The sequence below is a fragment of the Meleagris gallopavo genome, chromosome 6 (genome assembly GCF_905368555.1).
Source record: "Meleagris gallopavo chromosome 6, MGAL_WU_HG_1.1, whole genome shotgun sequence".
NCBI classification, from domain to species: domain Eukaryota; kingdom Metazoa; phylum Chordata; class Aves; order Galliformes; family Phasianidae; genus Meleagris; species Meleagris gallopavo.
Genome location: NC_139409.1, coordinates 26538699 through 26560137, shown reverse-complemented (window position 1 = coordinate 26560137; position 21439 = coordinate 26538699). Strand labels below are relative to the sequence as shown.

The window sequence follows — 21439 nt, the reverse complement described above, 5'->3', positions numbered from 1 at the left end:
ATTGCTGCAAACCTTAACAGGCATTACTTTCTTACTCTTGCTTTAACATCTGCATCACAGCTTATAAAATAGCAAGCAAAGCCAGTGAAAGTGGGAGTCACTTAGGGCTGCAAAAGCCCTGCAGGACTACTTGTTATGACTTCCATCTCCATCCCAAAGCCTGGCTTGCTCAGCTTTAAGAGCTTCCTCAAACCTCTGAAATACCACAGGGGCTTTTCTAATTAACCCTTGGTTATATGATTATACATAATAGGCACCTGAAGGCTGCATTTCCCTTAATTCAGACACCTTCAGGGAGTCCCAAATTCCATTTCTTTCTTCCTGGAGCTGCTGGCAGATACTAGATAATGACTCTTCTGATCAGGCTCTTATGGGACCTGCCAAGAGAGGAGTGCTGCTTTGCAATCCTAGCAGCTGTCTCATAACATCACAATGCAGCCACAGGGCCAGGGCAGAAAAGAAAAGAGAAGGACTGGAAACAACTGCTTATGAAAATTACCATGGTAAAAGGTAACATTTCTCAGACCTTACCTGCCCCAAGACCTCTGACTTTATCATCAATGCCTTTATGAGTAAGAAAAACATAGGAAATAAAAGGTTCTGGAGATATCCGTATCACAAATTAAAATCAGCTAGTTGGACCTGATAGGTACTTAGAGCTACTGTACATACCTTCTAAACATACCATCTGATGGGATTTTATCTAGTGATTTTGCCGCCCATGATATCCTACATGAGAAAAATTTCTGGCTTAAAGCTTACATGGCTCAAAAAAAAAAAAAAAAAAAAAAAAAAAAAAAAAAAAAAAAAAAAAAAAAAAGACGCAGCTTTGTTCACAGCTGAAGACAAGGATAGACTATTGATATCACCCAGAACAAGATGCCTTCCTGAACCTCAAGGAGCAGCGTTGCAAAAAGACAAAGCTATCAGCTAGATAAACTAGACAATGTTACAGAGAGGAACAGCTGTCCTTCTTGGTAGGAAATTCACCTAAGTAGAGTGAAATTTAAGCTTTATTGTGTGTTAATCATATATGTTTAATGTTGATAGATATTAGCCAGAGCTACTTTGGTTGTCAGGATTAGGGAAAGCATTAGAACAATTGAGCTTGCTGCTGGTTTACCACCCTTGTGATCAAAGCCATGAACTCACAGCTATCACTGCATGAAGACCAGCCAAAACTCATTCTCTCTCCTTGTGTAGTGCCTAAGAGGGAAAAGAATGTACAGCATATTAACAGCATGAACAGCTGGAAGAGATGAAGTACATTCCTAACAGTAACCCTTTACTCCAATTAAGCACCTTTCACCCAAACCATCTTTACAGAGGAAAGAATTACCCTACGTTCACTGAAAGATAGACTAAGGAATGCACACTTGGTATAACTTGTTCAGATGTCACACAGTGATATGTTTACACTGAATACCATGGGCATGTGCCAAGCAGATGAAAGTTTTTTTCAGTTCGTGTGCCACGCTGGAAAAAAAAGTAAGTTGTGTGAGCATGTTAGGGCAACATCAAGCCTGACTGAAGAGAAAAAGCCTTTCACCATGACTTTGTAGCCTTAGGCATGGTACTACCTCAGCTAACATAGTCACTTGCCTTAAAGTTAAAAATGTACAGGCAGATGTGCTCATATCTGCCGCTGCATTGGAAAACAGATAAAAAAAGCAAGATTTTCAAACCTGGCTGATGAAAATAAGAGTTTGGCTACGAGCTCAACTTTAGCCAGACTTTTACCACCAAGTTCTGACTTGCGTTGGCACTATCCAAAGAGAATTTGATGGCATAATGCACAGTGAACAGAAGTAGTTTTCAAGGTGAACAGACCAGACCATGCTGGAGTCCAAGAGTAACTTCAATGTGAATCCTGTAGCATAAATATGAGAAGTAGTAATGGTCTTAACCTCATCCAAGAACCAACAGATTTATATCCGTACTATCGTACTAGAGAGGTTATTTTAATTTAGAAGACAACTGGTGCCAAAATGGGAAAATCCACTCAGAACGCCAAGCACAGAGCAAATTAATTGAGTAATAATGTAATCTAAGAGAAGAGATTTTTGAGAGAAACTCCTAGGTAATAATCACGTGAGTTAATGTCCTGGTAGTCAAGAAACTTGACTCATTGTTAAAAATCCATAATGAGCAATAAAAGCCTATTGTTAAAAGACTCCACAAAAACCAAGCGAATACTTCAGGTCATGGGAGTAGGAGTAGCAACTACACCACCTGGTCTCCAGTCTCCACTGGAATACTATTCCCTAAGCATTTGCAGCTACCTGCTCCCACGGAAGATGGAAGTCAGAAGAATCGCTCTATCTTGATGACATTCTGATATAATCTAATTGAAGAATTCCAGTTCACTTTTTCCTACCTCTCCCATCACATCTTCTATGACTTTTATTGTTGAATTGTACAGTATCACTAAAATGTAAAATAATGTAAAGCAAAACAAAAGCACTGATCAAAGAGCAGCTACGCATAAGGTTTTCGCTTCAGTGCTACACTTTAATGTGCACTGCCCCAGGGAAGACTTCAGAGCTGCTTTAACATGATTTACAAACAAGAATATGGCAGCAGTTAGCCTGACGTGTGAAAAGAGGCCATGCTCACAAATAGAATAATATTACTTGAAAGAAGTAAGGTGACACATCAGAAAACTAAAATACACAAAATAAACCCATCTTGTTAAATGCAAGAACTTTTAGCTAAACTACAGCTATGTAACAAATCTCCCTACTAGAACCATAGTATTTTTCAGCCATACTTAGTTTCCCTTACTACAAACATGGGAAAAAAATATTTGTATCCCAATGAAAGGATGCCCCCTCTACTCTGCCCTTGTGAGGACCCACCTGGAGTGTCCAGATCTGGAGCCCCCAGTACAAGAAAGACAGACTGCTGTTGGAAAGTGTCCAGAGGAGGACCACAAAGATGATCAGGGGGTACAGCACCTCCCCTACAGAGACAGGCTGAGGTAACTGGGCTTGTTCAGCCTGAAGAAAAGAAGGCTGTGGGATGACCTCACTGCAGCCTTTCAGTACCTAAAATGAACTTATAAATAGGAGGTGGATTAGCTCTTTGAAAGGGTACATAACAGCAGGACAAGGGGAAATGGTTTCAAGTTGAAGGAGGGAAGATTTAGGTTGGATGTCAGGGGGAAGATTTAGGTTGGATGTCAGGGGGAAGTTCTTTATTATGAGAGTGGTGAAGTGCTCAACCAGGCTGCCCAGAGAGGTCAGGGATGCCTCATCCCTAGAGGTGTTCAAGGCCAGGTTGGATATGGCCCTGGGCAGCCTGGTCTAGTATTAAATGTGGAAATTGGTGGCCCTGTCTGTGGTAGGGGGGTTGGAGATTCATGATCCTTAAGGTCCCTTCCAACCCGGGCCATTCTGTGTGCGATTCTGCGTGTGTGAAGGGAGGAATTATATTATTCACCCGAAGAATCTTTCATACCCTGAATTAGCTACGAACTGTAAATACAAACACAAATGTTCAAGAGGTAAAGAAAATAGGCACTGCTGCTTCTCTGTACTCTTGCCAAGGAGAGTTCATGATTCAGAGGGCACCAAAGCCTTTGTGTGTGAGCACCATGTGCGTTTCAGGACGCGTGCTATTCTGAACAGCACATGTCTCAGAACAGTCCTGAGATGCCATAGTCCATTACGTCACCCTGAGTCACCTTGACATTTCTGAGATTATGCATCATTGAGATGATAGCCTCAAGGCAATAAACCTTCTTTTTAATACATTATTAATGATAATGTCTGTTACAGACTGACTGCATTGTCCCAACAACTCCCTTCCTCTCAGAAATCTATCCAAAACTATTGCATGCGCTTCACGCAGTGATATCCTGCAGGACAGTATTACATTTTTTCAGGATCACAGAAGACTTGAGAGACTCCAGTGTTTCAGAATTATCTTCTGTTTATACTGGATATTGGAGGCTGGGGCCCCAGTTCAGCCCCTTGACTTACATACCAAAGGACATGAGAACTACAAAGGCTCCAGTAGCTTTATGAAACACCAAATGCAGATCCTCAGGTATTAAGCACAAGGTTGTTGTTTCTGATAATCTTACTATTCATCTAAGTCACCAACGACACCTGTAGTGAAAGCAACAAACCTATTCTACTTATAAACACTTGCTCTGCTCTCAGATTGTACATAGAACTGAAAAGTAACACAAATAGATGATAAAGCAGACAATGGCAATGTAGGGTCTCTGCAGCATGATGTATGCTTCAGCTAGGCAAAAAATAATTTAAAAAAAAAAAAAAAAATTGGAAGAGTCTCTCCCAAAGTGCGGGTGTTTCCAAGAGCAGAGATGGCATCCTTCTGCAAAGCTCCACATTCTTGGTACTAAGAGCAAACTCTGAATTGTCATCCAGTTTTTCCACCTACCTTCTGTTGGCTTAAAGGATTTTTTTTTAAAGAGCTGAATCCACCCAGGGAGCATGAGGTCATGTATTTTATCCTAGAGATTTAGAGAGCTGGTTCTATTCTTGCTTAGGGTGGTGCCCACACATCCCGCCTCAATCCTTTTGAAGAATAAAGACAATCATAAAAATATTCCCTCTCTCCATCTGTAGTTAAAAAAAACAGCATCGCCACATACACCTTCCAGGGCTTTCTTAGCCAGATTTCTCAGCCTCTCTATGAGGAATAAACCTTCTCAGAACAACACCAGCCAAATTCCTCCTGCTTGTGCGTGCTTTGCTTACTTGTGGGCAGTGATACAAGGCTCTCTGATGTGGAGCCTCCCTTTTGCATGCTTTTTTTTTTTTTTTCTTCCTCCAGCTACCTTAAATAAAGATCAGAAATTTCACAGATACCCCTTTTTCTAAGTGGGTTAGCCCAGCCTACGTGTTACCAGCAGCAGTGCCTGCCTGAAAGTCTTTCATTATCGCCTGAAAGTCAGCGTTATCTGAATATTAACAGCATTACACGGATATTCATCTAATGCTCTGATAGCATTATCTCCCAAGCTCTCCTGTGTAGAAGCACATGGCTCACACTCTGTTTTGCACATCAAAGAAAGACGCCAATAGCACAGCTTTGAAAAATGCCTCAAACCGGCCAAAGTACAGAATTCATAAGCAGACAAAGTGTTCTGTTTATCTGGCCGCTGGGTGCGGTCCAGGCGTGCTGTACAAGCGCAGATACGAAGGCAGTGCACGCCTGGCAGGAACACCCCTCTGCTGCACTGACTCAGCGGAAAGCAGTGGGAAAGGAAACGTGCTCTTGGGTTTCCAGACCCCACCAAAGCCCCGCACCCCCTCCCTACTGCTGTCCGAGGAAAGGGGCTCTGTCAGAACACACACATACATGCACACACACACACACACACAAAAAAAAGCAATAATAATAATAATTAGAAAAGATCAGAGAGGAGAGGGGAAAAAAAAAATCTTACTTTAGAGGAAAATAAAACAAAAAAGAAAACCAACCCAGACTGCACAGCATCAGAGCACTTGACTTTCTCTGACCTCAAGCTGAGCCTGCCTTGCATAACCATAACTCAAGGAGGGGGGGGGTGGATGAAGTCACACACCCTCCACATCCCCAGCAGGGACAAGAACCCGCTCCTCCCCGTGCTTTCAGCAGCTTTGGGACATGGGTTCCAAGGAGGGGAGAACCGAGCTGCCCCAGCACCAGGCTAATTCCTGTAGCACACTGCTGTAAGAGATCAAAAATTTAGGGCCAAAATATTTCTAGCTTTCCCAGTGTTACTCCAGAAAGTCTCATTTTGGGTTTAGACAGCTTCCCAGTGGCTGCCAGGCAGTCTGTGTTCTGCTATATTTCCTTTCAAGTGCAGTATTTGTTTAATACACGATGCGAGTAGACACAGATGCAGAATTCTTCAAGGAAAGAAAAACCCACGTCAGGAAATAAGAGAGAAACATAACTGCACATTTCTTTCTGCCTGTATCTATTTTGCTCAGCAGAACACCATTTTCAGGTCCTGCTAATCAGCATTCATCAGTATAACACTATAGCAGGGAGCAGCAAGAGCCCTAGAGGTATTTATCTTCCTCTCCTCCAAATCATGCAGCTTTTCAGTGGGTGTTTTCACAAGACAAGAGAGTTGTTCATGAAAATCTTGTTGATCAGCAGCATGACTTTGGAGTGACTGTTGAAGAGAAGAAAGGACAATAGAAACACTGCATCCCTCAGGAGCCTCTCTCCCTGTCTGTCTCGTTCTAGATATGTGATCTCTTTGTCTCATATCAAAAGGAAAGGTCTGCTAATAAGAAGATAATGAGAGATTTTTGAAATGCTGTGAGAAGCCATAGAGACTCTATGGCCAGAAAAGCAGCTGCTGTGTTTATACCCCAGGAGCTCAGGCAGAGGAAGGCAGTAGTTTGTTTTGTTTAATGTGGAATGACTTTGGCACAGAACAGTTTTATTGTAACTAATTTTTACACAGTTAAAATCCTGCATATTAAAAAAAAAATAATCAAGACAGCTGCAATACAAATTTAGACATTCAGACAGGTTTTGTATAAGCATTTTCAGCATAAATACGTACAGATGTGGTCACTAGCTATAACAGAAAAGGCCTTTTTTCTTCTTTTGCCAAAATGTCACGGTGCAGCATTATTCTGAACCTCAGAGTTGTACAGGAATCTTGTGGAGCCAGATTCGAGCTGCACATTGCACATTACTGCACTAATATTATCTACTTCAGAAGTCTGCTTTTGCATAATGCTCTGCTTCCTCTCCTTTAAACTGCTCTCTTGTTTTCATCCATTCACCCATTCACAACTTCTTGGCACATTTTCAGTTCTCCTCCCCCTCTCACCTCATTTATTTTTTGTATACAGAATAGGATGCTTCAAGTTCTCACCTAAAGCTTCCTGTTCATTTTGTTTCAGGTTCACATTTGAGGTGGTCTAATTAAAATAAAAAGACTTACATCACAGTTGTTTTCAGATAAGAGTTGCTTTGTGAAGTCAACAAGATTACAGCTCCATTAACAGTGTGCACCTCCAAGAGAATGACACCATTCTCCTAAAAGAAAGGGAGGACACCGTACCCTCACAGCACTTCTTACCGCAGTCTGTTTTTAGATTAAACCCAGCTTCATAGCATATTTACACATTTAAGGGCATACAAAGAATGGTTCCACAGTACCCCAATACAACAGTCTACAGAGGCATTAAAAAGCACTATAGTCTTTTATCAGAAAGATCCCATAGCGCAATTCTTCCTCCTAAAGAGATCTCAACAGAGCTAAGAAGATGTGTACACTATTTCTAAGATGATATCCCTGTTATAAACAAGCACATAAGGTATAGCTTGCCTTGATACACGTATATTCATTGGTATGCATAGTTCAATATGTATTTGGGAATATATATTCTGATCAACTAGAGTATATCTAGGGATAGAGCTGTCAAGCAACTTATATGTTACCAGCATAGACGTTAGTTGAGGAATATCATCAGTTTAACGTGGCTGTGCTGTACATCAGCAGAGCTGACATGGCTTGTACTGTGTCATGTGGCCATATCAGTCACCTCGAAGCCAAACAAGGACTCTGAACTTCACTCCCAAGTGGGGCTACACCCAGGTGCATTTGCACAGAATTGTCGTTTGCTGATAGAGGGCAAAGTACAATTGGGGAAGTTAAATCCTCTACAGAGAGGCTTCTGAATTCACCAAGCTTTTCCACTGAGGTTAAAAACCCCAGAGGGTACTTAAAGTAAATAAAATAAAAGTCATTTGGCCAAGGGAAAAAAACAACAACAACAAAAAACACAAAAACATCTTTAACCTCAGATGGGTCAACATATAGTAAATCTTAATTTGCAGTGGTTTAAGACAGGGTCACTGTTTGTACACATGCATATGTATATTCCTATCTACTTACCATTGGTCAGAAGTTGATAGATAAGAGCAAGTTTTGGCTTTAACTAGCTCAGATGCCACTACCAAAAAAAAAAAAAAAAAAAAAAGAAAAGCAAGGTTTTTGGCACATGAAGTTGAAGTCTTCTCTACATTAGCATAAAATAGGCATGGTTTGGGAAATAAATTTTCTGTTTGAAGAATGCTTAAGCAGGCATTACTGCTTGCTCCTGCCGAGGCTACGGGTTTGAGCCTTGAAGTATTCCTATTTGTTACACATGCTTTGCTCTATGTCATTTCTAGTAGGACACTGGCAGAAGCACAGAGGATGCTAGATATAGCGTAGCTTTGTCTGGAGCTACCATAAATTGAAGTAACAGAAAAAATACAGCTGGGTACAAGCCAACATTTAACAAAGGTGTTGTTTCAGCAGTGCTTAAGTACAAAGCTGAACTAACAGGACTTCCTAATGACAAGCAAAGCCACCATGCAGCACAAAAAGGCTGCCTACAGCACTCTAACTCACACGATATGGGTAAACTTAACACGATGCCATCCATTCCAACTTGAATTAACATTACTTTGAAAGCAGGATGTGACAAGATCAAAAATGACAACTGCATAAGTACAGAGCAATTTACTCCCCAAAACAGTCACATACATATTGCACAGACCTGCGTGAAAAAGAACTCCTGGATCTAGGCCTCAGAAAGAAGTCAAGGAAAAGTAGTCTATTAAGAACAAATCCAACTCCAAGCATATATTTTAGGTTAATAGCAGCAACTAAATTGTGTGTGACCTGCTAGTTGCTGCAGGTCATTTATAGTTTAGTACTTCTCAGAATTAATGTGAAATGGGAAGACTCTCCCACAGACCTAGTAGCCATCTGGTGCTACTGCTGTACTTCATGAAAAATTCATCACCACTTCATCACAGTGGCTTATTTCAGAGATTGTAGTGATTTGTTTCATAAGCAGAATATTCTCCTCACTTTTGGTGTTTGCAAATTTGTTTCAGCCTCACATTTGAATGGATTATGTTCTTTCTGGCTTCATCCTGTGCATCCTTGAGGGCAGCAGCAGCTGAAGAGTCACAGCTGCAGTAAAAGCTTTAGAAAATGGAGAAAGTATTCTGTTTTCCCACCTCCAATAAATAAATAAATAATAAAAGCATAAAATAAATTAAAAAATAAAAATCAGTTTCCATACATTAAGCACTGAATTACAGCTCCAGACACCAGTCCAGCTGTTCAGTTAAAAACAGAGCTAACTGTGAAGTAACATGCATCCTAGTTTGATACTCATTCTAGCTCTGAGTAATTTTACTTTTCTATCATGTTCTCTCAGGAAACTGTGCACCCTGGAACTTTTCAGGAGGTTCTGCAGAGACTGAAATAGAGTGGTTAAGAAGTACATGGGCTAAATCTCACCTCTTGAGGGCTGGGGAAAGCATTGGTAGTGCAGTGAGTGAGTGAATACCCAGCTAGTCACCAGAAGCCTGGTGCTGTGATATATATGTGGTATATGTGATATACCATAGTGATACAACTGCATGGATTTTGTGAGTTTTTGGAGTGCTCATTAAGATCTATATATATGCTTCCCCCTACCCTCCTCAGGCTAGTATGAAAAGTCTAAAAGAATTTAGGAAACATAGCCAAGCAACCCTTTTAATTCAAGTGAGACTTTTCATGAGAGTAGGCAATATTTGAAAAGTGGGAATAAAATATGTCCCCAACAATTCAATATGCAACATGAAGAAGTTACTAAAATTGAGAAGGAAGTGAGTCAATATTCATAAGTTCTCATCAAAACTAAGATAAAATTTTTAGGTCCTTTAAAATATATTTTTAAAATAAATATATATTTAAATATATTTAAATATATATATATATATATATATCTGTGATTACATTATCAGCCTGCACAAGACTTCCATATTCAGCTCCACCTGTTACATTGGTCATGAATATTCATATATGATAGTAGGGCACCATCTTTGCCTTAAGAAAATCTTTACTTAAACAAATTCTCAAGGCAGTTTATCCTGGGACTTAAAAAGATTATATGACAAACCTGAATGCGCTACTTGATGAGATCTTCTGGAAACATGTAAATGGTGAAAGGGAAATGGGAACCGTGCCTGAATACATACGGATGGCTCTAGGGAAGGTGAAGTTTCCCTGAGCTAAAAATCAGTATGAGCTCCCAGAGGCAACAAACTTTGGTATGAAGACAGCAATGACAGTTTTTAAGAAAATGTGAATTTATTGGTGAATGGACAAGGGGGATGTGGTGGCAACAGAAGCAAGAGAGACCTTTATTGACAAAGTTTGTTCTCCAGTCTTTGAGACTCCTGCCTAAAAGTAGAGTCTGAAAGCAAACAACATCTGTCCGGCCACATGGACTTGTGTGATAAATGAGAGTGCCAAATCTGCAAACCAATGCCATTGAGAGGCCATTCTAAGAAATCTTAGTTCAAGGTGATTGCAGGAGGGCTGTAATAGCTATAGAAAGGAAAAAAAAGAAAGTCATAATACTTCTCAAGAAGGATGCTCTTGATTAACCACTGACTTAATCACAGCCTCTGGAAAGATCAGGGAGCAAGACTTCAAAACCATTTTCAAGCTCTCCAAGTACAAGGAGGTCCTGAGAAACAGGGTAGAGTTACCAGAATAAAACAGTACTTGACTGATCTGATCTCTTCCACTGAAGAAAATAGTAATTCTGAGCAAAGGAAGAGCAATGGACGTAATATGCCTTGACTTTAACAAAGCTTTCAGTGGTCTCCCAGAGTACCCGGATTAGCCAAGTCATAGAGGGTATGGACTAGGTGGGTGGCATATGAAGGAAGTAGCTGGATCATTAGGTTCAAAAAGGTCAGTAATCCAAAGCCGTTGGCAGCCAGTTACAAGCAGCATTCCTCAGGGTTGATCCTGGAGCCTAGCACATGTTACAATGTGTAACAAGTGCCACATGTGTACAAGGCCAAGAACTGTGCTGTTGCTTTAGCCTGAAGATTAGGCTGACTGGGGGATGGAATTGTTGCCCACTATTTTAATGGCTGGTTGTAAAAAAAAAAAAATATATATATATATATATATATATCAGAGGTACAGAAAGGGAGGATGAGAGTTGACAGGCACAAGGTTCAGCAACAGAAATTCAGATCAAATTAGGAAGGAGGAGGGCAAAATAAACATGGCCAAACACTATACTAGGTTGGCTGTGGAGGTGATAGAAGTTAAGCCTTTGTAAATAACAAGTTTGACCCTGAGCAAGGCTTTGAACAACCAGGCAACCTGAAAAAACGTGATTTTATGATCTTGAGTGTCAAAATCCAGGCTGTTCTTATTCAGAAAGCAAGATGATATTCAAATACAACCACATACAAGCTATCTTTTATCTAAAAGGAGGAGAGAAGTAACATGCAGTAAGATTTTTAGAGGCACTCACTTTCCCCTATTTCCATTTATTTTTTAAAACAAAATTCCAATCTCTTGAAGATTCTGAGCAGACCCTACAGATGCATCATAAATTGCTAAGTTTACTTCTTAAACTATGCATAGTGCAGAACAGCTTGAACTTTCAGCTTTTCTGCCTTACAGATCTCCACATGAACTTTCTGAAGATGAACTCAGAACCATTTAAGTGCAAAACAGTCAGTCAAACAAATCTTCAACTACGAAGTTTAGCGGAAAAGGTGTTCTGCTTTCAATCAGTTCCGTTCTGCTGAGGACAGAAAGAGACTGTAGAGTTCTGTTCTGTTCAGAGGGAAACAACTTTCCCTCTGCAGCACTACTAACGATTGCTATGGTATAAGGCAGGTGCTTTAGTTTGTCATTGCTTCAAGCCACTGATGTATATTTCCCAGGGGAAGAATAGAACCATTTCAACTGCACAAATTTTCAGTGCCTACAAACAACTCTCTCCAAAGTTATCTATACGTTAAAGTTGCTGACAGCGAGAATTGTCCTCTATCTTTTTTTCCCTTCAGTACTTCCTCTGAAATTTATTCACCCATTCTAATCATCAAGGGACAAAGAATAAAGAAACTCCAGCATGGTTTTCTAGGACACTGAAAGCTTGTGGCATGAAATAAATAAAAATTCAGTGCAATTAAAAAAAAAAAAAAAACAACACACAACACAGTATGCCCATTGGAGTTCTTCTGATTTAGATGACATCAGTAAGAAATTTTAGCAGTCAGAGGCGACCCTTCATTTTGCTTTATTACCAATAAGCTATGGTTGCTTCACTGTTCTGAAAGAAGCTGACCTTGCACAGGGCTACATAACACAGCATCTGATCACCACTCGTAGTTTTCTTCTACTTTCCTTCATCCCGAATGCCCCTTTCCTACCCATCTCATTTATATTACAAGGCTAAGTACGGACATTTGGTCTCTGCACAGCCCTTTGTATGAACACCCACTGTGCATAAAAACCAGCATATCAGTGTGCAAATTAGACAAATTAGGCAGCAGATTACACATCAACACCACAGTTTCCACTTCAAATTCTAACATCATCTTCTTTCTTATACATAAGAATAATTCAACTACTGCCCCAATTCTGACTATCAATCTGCAGCAGTGTAACACAAAGCTGCAAGAAGATAATATTCTCACATTCTAAAAATAGAACTCTTCTCTTTTTTAAAAGAATAATAATAATAAAAGGAAAGATAACTAACTTAGGAAAATTAAGCAATTTAGTCAGCAGACAACAGGAATAAGATTTCAGAGTCAGAAATCCCTCCCAAGGAAAGCTAGCTGTTGCCTTCTCTAACCTGAGTCCTTTGGCTTAACTATCTGCATTTTTGTCACTATGGCTGCTTATTGGTATTCCCAGTACTAAACAAGCTTGGTTAATAGCCTCGAGAACCATATGTGATAAGCACCATTTACTTAACAAGGTGATAGCCAGCAGGCTTCAGTGAGATTACTTAGTTCTTCTCATGCTGTAGCAAGCCTCAGATACTTTGCACAGATACAAAGGAAGATGATAGGATCTGGTCTCCTTAGCAGAAAGATTCTCTCACGTCAGTTAAGAAGGAACAAGAAATTGAGTTGGCACCCACTGAAGTCAGTGGAAAGTCTCTTATCTTTTTGTACCTATTTCCCTGCTCTCCTTTTAAACTCGAGGCTTGATCCAGGCATATGGAAAGAATTAAGAGACCAGTTTTATTTTGGGCTGAACACATTGAATGAGACACAGAACTTAAGTTTTGGCTTCTTCAGTATATTTCTTTTTGTTTTCCTTAGCAGAAGCAAGAATGCAAATAGTTTAATAGTTTTTTTTTTATTGTTTGGCTGCATATGAAGGTATTTTAGACACTTAACTGGCTTTTAAAAAACATTTTTCAAAAACCTCCATGCATGCAAAATTTGTTCATAATAACATCAAGTTAGTTGCAAGAACGTATCTTCCAATGCAATAAATTTAAGCATTTACTTTTAAATTATCTTAGCTAAATTGAAACTGTTCATGAATATATAAATATCATTTTCAAGATTAATAACTTCTTTGTAGAACTTTGTTAATATAATACATAATTGTTCCTCATCGCAGTTAAGGAAAAAAAAAATATCATCAGACAAGTGCTGGAGCATCCAAAAAGAAGCGGTGATATTAGCTGAGGTGGCATCAGGCAGCATGACTGATATTTCAGTAACTCACTTTGGTTTTCATTAAGCAAGAAATGCTGATGCATGTAAATCTTGCTGTCAGGTTTAGCTAGCTGAACAGCTGTAGAATCATTTCCTTAACTTAAAACTGACTGTGCAAACAATGCTGGACACTATTAGTAATCATTTGCATGACGCAGAGCAGGTAGGAGTCCAAGGCATCAGTCCAGAGTCTACTGGAGATGTACAAAAAAGGACAGCCTCAAAATTCAAGCAAAGAGACAATATGCATATGATGTTCGTCTAAAGGAAACATTAACCCAAATTAACTAATTTAAGTGCACTGAGGAACAGTGTTAAGTCCACAGATTTCCTAAAGACCAGCTGCATCACCTTTCTCCAATTCAGACTTGGATCTGTCCCCACATGCCTTCCTGCGGTAGCTGGTCTTCCATTTGGGCCATCATACCTGCCTGAGCCCATCCTTTGGTGTTGTAGAAACAGCTTTGCTTGTACTATGCCTTGGCACGCATGTAGAGGAGGTGGCCAGGTGTGCCAGGTCTTTTATCCAGGTGTGCCACAGCCATCCAAAGAACATTCCAGTGAGTAATAAAAGATCTGGTCAGTAAATAAGGTTTAGGTACAAGGCTGAAGTACATTGTACCCATCCCAGGAAGCAAGTAGACACAGTGGAGCAGTAACACCAAAACAATGACAACTGACAGTACTAGATCTCTGCAGGCCATCACAACACATGACAAGTTGAGGATGTTGGAAAAGAAAGGGCCAGCTTCTTAGGCAGTGACAAGAGGACTCATCAGTAACACAAACTGTAGCCACGCTTTCAGATGCACCATTGGTCCTACACATCTACACAAACTTTAGAAGGAAAGAGATTTGTAGATTAGATTTGTTTCAAGGAGAAGTGACAATCTTTCCTTTAAAATTATTTTTTTTAAACTGTTTATCACCATTAGTTTATATGATCTGATTCAGAACAGGCATGATGAGAAAGACTAACTAAAAATCACAGACACGCTCAGGATAGACTAGTTAAACTGGAAGGCTCTTCCTTATCTGCAGCTTCAAGTTATGAACAGAAGCATTTGTTGTGGTATAGTGCTCTAATTTCACTTACCTCACCAGCATAATTACACTAGCAGAAACCCTTACTCTGTTGTGATCAAGTCTACAACACTGGTACATGTAACAACAATGCTAAGACGTCATTTTGCACCACTGTTTAGCCAGATAGAATTTCAAAGACAGAAACACCAAGCCTTGCACATGAGAAACAATAGAAACAGAAAGAACTACATTCTTGTTGGATCTGGCTGCTTAATATTCCCCATCACAGAATGCTTGCTATAGAAGAGACTAAAGAAGGACAGGGATATAAGATCCTAAGAGATTGAACACAATGGAGTAATGGCTGGGTACAGAAAGCAGGCAAGTCTCCCACGAGAAGGAATATGGGAAATATCCCCAAAGGCAATACTGATTCTTTATATTTGATCTTATGCCCACGTCATAATTTACACATTGTTTTTCTGGCAAGATGACGGGTAGGAGAACAAGCAGAGTGGCTTGGCATAGTACAAGAGGCAGATATCCTCACAACTGCAGTCAGAAAGCCTAGCAGAACCACCTTGTTTACTTAATGAAATGACGTAAACTACGCAGCCATGGACTTTGTTCCTTCCTTCAACTATCCTTGCTTTTTCTCAAGGCCCTCCCACTAATTTCTAGGTTAGAAAAGCAGTGAACCCTAAAGCAAGTACTGAGTCTTTTTAGTGTGGGCTGGTAGCCACTAAAAGAGCATATAATCCTGATAAACCTGAACATAATTGTTGGCAACAGGAATGTTCCTAGAAATTCCATTTGCAGCAGTCTGTATGTGTTTCACTACTGTTAATAGATTTTGCTTTCAGAAGTTTAGTGCTCTGGAGAAAGTGGTCCTGCTTCACAAAGTGCATGTGAATATCTCTTTATACCAAGTAGTTACTAAAAAATTAACAAATACTTGTAATTTCTGTTCCTTGTGGTGACATACACGGAGATGCCAAGCAAATCAGCAGAAGACTTTAAGACGTGTTACAAGTGTGAGCAGCAAGATCATGGCATCTATTAATCAATTCCATTGAAAATAAAGTCTTGATTTATAAAGGGTGACAGAAAAACAATTACCTAATATGATAGCAGACAAAGCAGAACATAGCTCAACTGAACTGTAAGATATTTGTCTGTATATCATAAGAAAGGTGATTAGGATAATAAAGAGAATCACAAAAGCTTTTATCGTTATATTTTAAGTCACAGCAGGGTTGTTTTCAGTCATATCAGGATCTTTTTTGAATAGTGAAATAAAGTGAAAGAAATGATACAATTGGTCAGATTTAAAATCAGGTCTCATGTCTCGACTAAGACTGTTCTTGCTTTAGATAATGCAACAAAATGTCACAGTCTATCTATTTTTGTCTAGGTGAATACACAACAAGCCAAACAGGACAAAAGGCTATGAGGGGGTAGGAAGTACAAGTTGTGATTGTTTTCATTATGAATGAAAACATGATTTTGTTTTCCATTTCTAAATCAAGGATTCAGAGCAGGATGAGCAAACGAAAGGATGAGGTACCTCCCAGCACCTTGGGATGCAAGAGTATATGCCCCAAGTCAGGGTTCTTGCTGAGGGGATAAGAAAGGATGGTGTGTGCTGCAGGCAATTCCTTTGGCTAGGAGAACCACCAGGGAGGTCAGGGAACTTGCAGCACCCTACAAGGACAGCACAAACTGCCAGCGCTGTGGTAACAGCGTAAATTGATAAGGGAGTGAAAGAGGCTGAAGCTTCCTTAAATATACACACCCACACCCCTTTTGAACCCTAATAAATCCACACACAGGAAGTGAGACAATAGTTTACCATGAAAAAGGGAGCTCCTCTGCCTAAGTTCCAGTTTATGTAGTCACCAGAGCAGTAAAGTCCAGACTGATGACTCACGGTTCCCATGGGTTAGAGGTGACCCCGCAGACAGCAATCTTGGCCAGAGCATCTCCTCCTGCTGTAGGGAAGGCACTTGAACTACTCAAGACACCTTGCAGAAAATGATGCCTTTATGGCCAGGAGTTTGTACACAGCAGCAAGCATCTCCTGCTGTCCCTCCCCCAGCCAGAACGATGGAGGAAACAGCAACGCTGCCAGGGAAAACGCATCCTGCTCCTTAACGTCATTAGGTAACCTAATTGCCAAACTAAGAGTAAGAAAGACTGACAGCCATTACCAAGACTTTAAAGAATTTATTTTTATCTCATTAGAAGCTACAGCTCACCTCCTCCTGAAAGGAGAATAAACATAATTTGAACCAAGCAACTAATGGCTCATTTCAAATATTTGATTCAAAAACACGATAAAGCTGGAAGTAAGAGTGACGTATGCCTTATTATCATCATGTGCTCTCATACCCATCTAAGATTTTCTAGGTGAAGATTGTGTTGACCAAAGAGTTGTCAGTGCACAATGACACTCAAGGAGCAATTAATTCTTGTCCTCAGCCAACACAAAGTCTCCAGGTTTTATTTGCCAGCCTTCAGAGAGGATCAACTTTTCCTCATCCTTTTGTGCTTACAAGATGAGGGGAGGTGAGGGAGAGAGGGGAACACATAACTTGTCTTAATTTCCAACTCAAAGAGTCATCACTTCTAATTGATTTCACACTTCCTGGTACCCCAGAAATTATCATATGTAAAAAGGCTTTTCCACACTCCACTGTCCTTCTTTTTACTGTCCAGATAATTGTTCTAAAACTTACTGTGAGCTTTTAACATTATAGCACACAAAACTCCCCATTAGTTTGGGGGAAACAAGATTGTGTGTGTGTGATAGATTGACGAATCAGATTGAATCACCATATGAAGAATTATAGAAGCTACACGCTTAGAAAACCAAGAATTTCCAAAAAATGTAAACACCTTGCTTTGAGGTTGAAATAATATGCTATCAGTACACCGATATAACAGTAGCAAGTATATGTTACAAGACATCAAAACTAACTATGGGAAAATTTTATAGATTAAAGCAGATATTCCTAAGAGGTGAACCTCAGCTCCTGCTTCCCTTCAAGCAATTTCAACTCTATATTTCAGAGCCAATGACACCTGTCTAGGAATCCTTACGGAGTTTCTATTTTTTCTTTGTCAGTATTTCAAAATAAATCAAAACTATCCTTCTATTGAGTTGTATGCTTTGTGCATTTGATTTATTTTTTGGCAAGTATCATAGTTCCAACTTCAAATATTACAGTTCTTTTAGTAGTAAGTTAGTTTAAGATATTGCCACCATTCAGCACCACTTTTGAATCTGTGCATGGCATCCTGCAGTTGAGCTGGCATACAAATAGCTGTAGTCTGGACTGACACATTGGGGAGGAGAAAAAAAAAAAAAAAAAGGGATAATCTGGAAATTTTGCTGAAACCAGATGAATTCACTGAAAGGTTTTTATAAGGTAATATAGCTGTACAAGCAATTGTACCAACACAACTACAGGATGTAAGGCAACATTTTTTTTTTTTTTTTTACCAAATACTTTATGCCATGAAGGTATAGCAAAAAGAAAGTTAAACATTATCATCTAAACATAAGAATATACCTTCTACCTCATCTTATGAATCTAAATCCAAGATTGCACTTTCAAAGAAATTCCAGCCTTAATACTGGAGAACAGCTTGATACATCATAATCCAAAGACCCAAATAAGAACTTAAGAAACAAATTATTCTTAAGGATTAAAAAACAAAAACAAAACAAAACAAACACAACAGAAATTCTAATATATTCTCACATAAAAAACTGTAAAATTTGGCTACAGGATTGCCTTAATGTGTTCTCCTGGGATAAAGAGTATCACATTGGTCTCCTTTCACTCCATTATAGTGAAAGAATTAAGGTGGAAAGAACAGTTTTTAAACTGCAAGCCAAAAGAAAGCATCTAATAGAGAATGAGAGATCTTACTGTAACAAGAACAGGTATTTGGTCTTGTTGAAGTTCATGTAATTGGCTTTAGCCCGGTGATCCAGCCTGTCCAGGTCTGCCTCTGGGGTCTTTCTACCCTTAGGCTTCCTCCTAACATGATGTCATGTTAAACTTACTGAGGGTGCACACAATCCCCACATCCAGGTCATCAGTAAAGTTATTAAAACAGGGATGGCCCCAATATCAACAGCAGGGGAACATCACTCATGACTTTTCACCAGCTGGATTTAACTCCTTTACTCAATTTTTCCACATCCAGTCCATGAGGAGATGGATTGTATCACAGAACCGACACTGAGCACTAGGGTGCACACAAAAAGCAAAGTATCAACACCTGTGACTGGTCACATTCACCTCCAAAACCATCAATCCTTGAAGGACAGAAACATCACTGTTTTTTTCTTCCCTTTACGCAAAGGCCCATGTCAAAATCACTAGAATCTCTTTCCCCAAGAGAGGTTTTATCAGAGGAGTAAAACATTTTCAAGTCCTCAAAGGTCAGACATGGCCTTTGGCTGCTCAGACAGAAGAGCAATGGGGATGACATTTCTCCTCAGGCACCCAAACAGCAGTCCTGGCCTCCAGGGGGATTATCTCAAAGCAGTGCTGCTGACCAACCACAGAAATGCAACAGATGACTCCAAACCCACCATCCTGTGTAGGAACTGTGCTACTGGAAACCACCAAGTGGTACAGTCCAATGGAAGACATACCTCAGTAATTCACCTTGCACAAGAAACAAGTAATCCACTTGCATCCTCCTATGTAGTACCACTAGTTGCAAACAAAACCTGGAGTCACATGTTTACTGAAGTTACCTTATTATTGAGCAGTCAGCACAGCATAGCAAACAGATTAAAAGGTTCTGTAACTAAATGTAGCTCAGCACCTACCAACTGACATTTACAACCTTTTTCAGTAGCATTTTTTAAAACAATTTTTAAAACATTGTAGTATTTTCCAGTAAGGCACATTTTTTTCTTCTTTTGTTCACATATCCATCCCTACACTTCAGCTTGTAACAGTCACAGCACGCTCAAGTATTAAAGGCTCAGTGAACAAGACCACTTTACATACTAAAAGATGAGTGTTCACGAGATTTCCATCCCAGAAACAAGAAATTCCAAGTACTTCTCCCCAAGGAAGACCCACGTTGGTGTTATAGTCCTCTGTAGGAACAAGCTCCTATACCATTCTCATCTTCCTCAGAGGGCTGAAAACTCACTGAATCGTAACAAAATCAGCATTGCTAAGCGGTTGTGCCATGTCACGTATTATTAATTCGCTGCCACAGGCCTAAGAAACAATAGATAAACACCTTCTACAGATACCCATAGCAGAAGAGAGAAAGCAAGAAACCAGACAACACACAGCTTTTCAGCAAATGTTTCAGTTCCAGCCTGGATGTCTTAATCAAGGATTAATTCACACAAGACAGAGAGTCAACAGGGTATTTAGGGAAGCAGATAACATCTCCTTTAGGGTATACATACAGTTATTTTCTCACCACAGATAACTGATAGGAAATCATAGCAGCTGGTCTCATATCACAGAGAGAAAAACTTCAGAAGTTACACCTTTGCTTTGCTTTCACAGGAGGATATGGTGATTTCAGGAATGCAGATCTCTCAGTTGTTCAGCATACCAACTTCCTTCTTAATATGAGGCAAAGTGAAGTCTAGCACTTTTCCCAGACTACAAACATACACAATACACCCAATTTACTCATTCACAAAAATTCCAAAGCTCTTAAAGTCATAGCCCAGATCTCTGCTTTCTAGGCCTCTTCCTTCCTCACCTACTCCTCCCACCATTTTAGCTTCATTTCCTTAGGAAATCACTAATATGTAATTTCAGGGCATTACCTATGATGGCTTTTAATTTCTTCAGCCAACAAAGAGTTTGACCATGTTAGATGCTTAAGGAGACATTAAATCCTTACCATTTTCACAACATAAGCACAAACAAAACCCCTTTTCGTGTTGCATTCTCATAAGGTAGAAATATCTCAGAGAAAGCGTGTTGCTTAATCATACCTTGTTAGACAGAAGGGAAACTGAAGGCCATCAGTCAGTTCACAATCTCTGCTCACATTACTCCTTATCCACATCTTGCTTTTCTTCCCAGGCCACCTGCACAATACCACCACACAGGGAACTTTCTTTTGGCAAGCCTCTTCCACTCTCTAACAACTAAACTGTGATTGCTCATAGACTTTTGATGGTCACATGGACTGATTGCAACCCCCAGCACCTACAGAAACTGACACAGGTGTTGCTAGACCAAATTATAGCATCAGGTTGTAGGTCAGGATTTACTTGCATTTAAAAAAAAAAAAGAAAGAAAAAAAAAAAAACACTTTATTATCTAAAAGCTTTTATAGTTAGCAGGTTTGTTGCACAATTCTACAGCTTTATCTCACTCCCACTGAATGCAATGAAAAGTTACCTTTGCATACACAAGTAGCTTGATTGGAGCCATAAAACACCCTAAGAGGAAGTAATTTGGTTTACTGATTTGTCTAGTGAGAATATTTGGACTTTGAAATGTGGTATGCACATTGTGTTCAATAACAGCTCTCACTTCCATTTTTCTCAACGTATGGAGATTACTTAACATGCCAGTCCTTTTCTTCCTATGAAAAGGAGAATGACTTCATAGCATGCAGAAAGGCTACGGTTAATTTGTTAAGAAGGACTGCAGTATGCTCTCAGCTGCTGCAGATTGACACAGATTTCAAATAGCAGACACCTGCATTTTGCATCAAGGTAGCTCCCACAGATTAGGGGCTATCATTTGGGATATAAATATAGACAGTTGGTGTAAGAGGCAGGTGTCTATATTCGAGTTAATCAGCTTATGCATCTGTATAGCAGCTAGACTCGTATGGTGGTTTTTCTGACCTATCTTAGATCCTGCTCGTGAAC

At 39.7% G+C, this 21439-nt stretch overlaps 1 long non-coding RNA gene across 2 annotated transcripts in view; it reads right to left on the bottom strand.

The window, feature by feature from the left end:
- The window catches only part of LOC146544113 (uncharacterized), a 212876-nt gene extending 192712 nt beyond the window's left edge, over positions 1 to 20164 (bottom strand). Inside the window, exon 1 of one of the 2 annotated variants that reach the window (XR_014884114.1) lies at positions 20006 to 20164. This is a non-coding gene — a long non-coding RNA (uncharacterized LOC146544113). The remainder of the gene's footprint in view (positions 1 to 20005) is intronic. The other variant, XR_014884115.1, reaches the window with a different exon arrangement.
- Positions 20165 to 21439: the final 1275 nt, after the last annotated feature.